Below are 3,694 nucleotides of genomic sequence, written 5' to 3'. Positions count from 1 at the left end.
CTCTAACCCAAACTGCACACCGGAACTTATGACTACAACTTAACAACTCTTCCACATCAGAAAAGAAAGGTAATGTTGTGAAAGACTTCTACATTTCAGTAAACCCTAACTAAATATATAACTTCTCAAAATTGAATAGGAAAATAATTATATGAACAATTGTGTTATATATGAAGAACAACTTACAGTAATCAAATATTTCTAGCATTCTCTAACTCATCATTTACCTCACGCTCTTAAATTGTTAAAATCTTTTCAATGTTTCACATTCTTTATTTAAACACTTCCTTGTATACTAATTCAATCTTGAAAGCATAAAATTTGATGCTTTGAAAAATGAACAAATATAGAAGAAAGTTGAATGAAACTACAAGTATTGGAGACATTTTAACAATAAAAAAGCATGAGATAAATGATGAGTTGCAGAATGCTAAAAAGGTATGTTTCAAATAGACATAAGTTTTCATATGATTATTTCCAAAATTATTTTAATAGGTTATATGTTCAAAAAGGGGTGAGTGAAGCAAACAATCAACATTACATATAATAAACTCAACTTGACATAACAAGATGAAATCTACAAAAAAAATATAATATGAATAGCAATATCAATACTCAAACTCAACAACAACAACAATAACAATATGAGCAGTGATGTTTGACGTAGCCTGTCTCTGAAGAAGTGAAAAAAAAAATTTTGGATCTATGAAAAAGAAACGAGAGCCCTAAACACATATCAGCTTCATATTAAAGATGGTATGTGTTTATGGACCTCGTTGTTTAAGGATCTCTTGGTGGCTCTCCTGTTCAAAAGTCTTTGTTATGGTTTAGACAAGTGAAACTGAATGCTACAAACAAAAATTTTATATATTAGGGTGTGCTTGTTTGAAATATTAAAATTATAATCATGAGAATATTATTCCCGGAAACATTGATATTGAGAATTTTATTCATGCTTACGTGTTTGGTGAGTAATATAATTTTTTAGAAATATTTATGAAATATATCTAATTTACATTTTAAAATAAAAAATAAATGAGTTAAGATGCTTGTGAATGAGAAGTTATGGGTTGTTACTTCTTATTTCTACGAGAATGTAAGATTCCCACCCTATAACATGAGAATAGAAATGGACAAAATTATGTGTAAAATAAATTCCTAGAAATAAAAAGTTCCTAGGCATAATTTATCAAAACTTGAAACAAATATAGGAACGGAAAATATTCCAACCTACATTCCTGAGAATAAATTTGCAATCCATGAAACAATCGACCCCTTAGAGAAACAATTTTATCTCGGTTGGGAAACAAAACCGAGGTGAAAAGTGGCTTAATTTTAGATGAAAAATAAAATATTCAATAAATCGTCATTTTTAATGACATAAAAACATAATCTGATGTTGTTGGAATTTAAAGCGTGTACATTAAATTTAGTTTACCTTTTGATTAATATTGTTCCTTTAACATTTGATAAAATGAGAAAATAACTTATAAGTTATTCACTCTTTTCCATTCAAAATATCTATCTATATATATATATATATATATATATATATATATATATATATATATATTGGAAATTATACATAATAGTGGATTCTCAAAGAAGAGGCAGTAGTAATAGGTTGACTGTTTGATTCAGAGGTTTCCATGTATAAGAGGTTTTCTCCCTTACTGACTCTCTTTATTATATTCATACCATATGCACCCCTTCCTTCTGTGCAGGCTCTGATACCACACTGTCCGGGAGCCTTACATATCATGAAACCCAGCCTTAACTGTTTCGTCATCAAAAGCCAATCATAGGCATAACACAGACTAACAATTAAAACTGAAATTTCATAACAGCAAGGACCGTAGTATGGATCAATGGTCAGATGTTTTCTGATACACAAGATCCTCATTAAGAGGCAGGTGTAGAGCATACTTCCATCTATGGGGGAATTATGATATGAATACAATAACTAAAGCTTTGAGGGAGAAAGAAGAGATTTTTAGAACATATTTGTTCTTAAGCACACAAGAGAAGTTATTTATGATTGCTTGATGAAAATATGTTACAAGAGTGCTCCTTTTAAAGCACGGAGGGGCAAATAAGACAAAAGCAACACTATTCACAAACATGGCATTTCAAATTATATGAATGCCTTTTACGACACACTTATCCCTTATGGATTACATTATTGTAGTCTTATTATACAAAAAGACAAAAGTTACTATTCATGACCATGCTAGAGATTTTTGGAGGACACTTGTCCATTTATTGTGATTTTTCAAAAACACTTGTCCATTTAGTCTTTGATAATAGGTTCATGAGAGGGGGACATATTCTGATCGGATAAGTTTCCATCAGAAAAGTAGTCTCCATATCGAGATGACTCATTCAGCCAGATGTCGTCCATCATGTAAGTGTGATCCGATAATCTTGCATTAGCTTCTGCCACCTGTCCTTCAGAGAATTCAGCTTCCATTGGTGAATCTGGTTTTTCTTGTGTGGCTTGGGCTGAGCATTCCCCAATTTCCGGTTTTCTTGACTTTTCATGATGTATACAAGTAGAACTAACATCGTAGCCTTTTGGATCATGGAGATTGATGTAGTTAACATACTCCAACAATTCCTTTGTGACTTTTAGACTGGGAGGATATTCATCAATGGTTTCCCATAGGTGAACATAACTCTTGTAGTTAAGCAGCTTTGTTGTAGGATCTGTCATATAGGGCCTGTGTAGAAAGAAAACAGACTTGAGTTTGCCAATATCTTCTGAAGATAATCTTCATTCTGTGACCTCATCCATGACTGGTTTTAATTGATCCCTCCACCATTGTAATGGAGAATACCATTCAAGAGTAGTCCAAATCAAAGACTTGTGTTTCTCAGGGTCCATTATATGTTGATACATGGCCTCAGTGGGAATAAGAACAGGCATATAATACAAACAGGTGGCACACCAGATATACCACAAATGATTCTTTGTGAATTTATTTGGGTTTATCAGGATTGGTATGAGGAATGGTGTATCTGGGAAATAAGGACTATGATCTGGCAGTTTATTTCTTATGATCTTTGTCATGTAATAAAATAAGTTGTTTCTGGCATATTGTTTGAGATGGGACGGTGAAGAAGACATCGTTATTCCTGGAGGAAGATTCTTTGTTGTGGATGTCCGGGTTGGTAGTGGTTTGACCATAAGAATTAGAGGGAAAGTGTGTTTGGCCGTGATGATTTGGATGGGTTTCACGGGTCGAGATAGTAGATCAGGGATAAGGTTCCGAGTTCCTTTGATATGTTTACCGAGAAATCATATCTGGCAAACCAATCTTTGAGCCGGAGAGTTTGAGGATCAAGGGGCATTTTATTTTTGAATTCAAGGATCTTAGGTAATGAAGAGTTGTCCATCTGGACTTCAAATTGGTAGCCTCTTAGGTGGAAGTCAAACTTTTGGATTCCCATTTTTACTGCAAGGGCTTCTTTGTATGTGCTGTGATAATGTTTTTCAGCTTCTTTGAATTAGCCACTGGCATGACCACAATAGTATCTTTTCCCTTCGAGTTCTTCTATCAGAACTGCTCCCCAATAGTGATCACTGGCATCAGTCTGAAGAATTCTTTTTCCATCTCCAGGGATTTTCAGTGCAGGAGGAGTTTGTGCGATCCTTTTCAAAGCTTTCACCGCCTCAGTTTGCTGTGTTCCCCAC

Source organism: Vicia villosa, linkage group LG1 (genome assembly GCF_029867415.1).
Source record: "Vicia villosa cultivar HV-30 ecotype Madison, WI linkage group LG1, Vvil1.0, whole genome shotgun sequence".
NCBI lineage: Eukaryota > Viridiplantae > Streptophyta > Magnoliopsida > Fabales > Fabaceae > Vicia > Vicia villosa.
The sequence above is the reverse complement of the archived record's forward strand: the minus strand, read 5'-3'. Positions refer to the sequence as shown.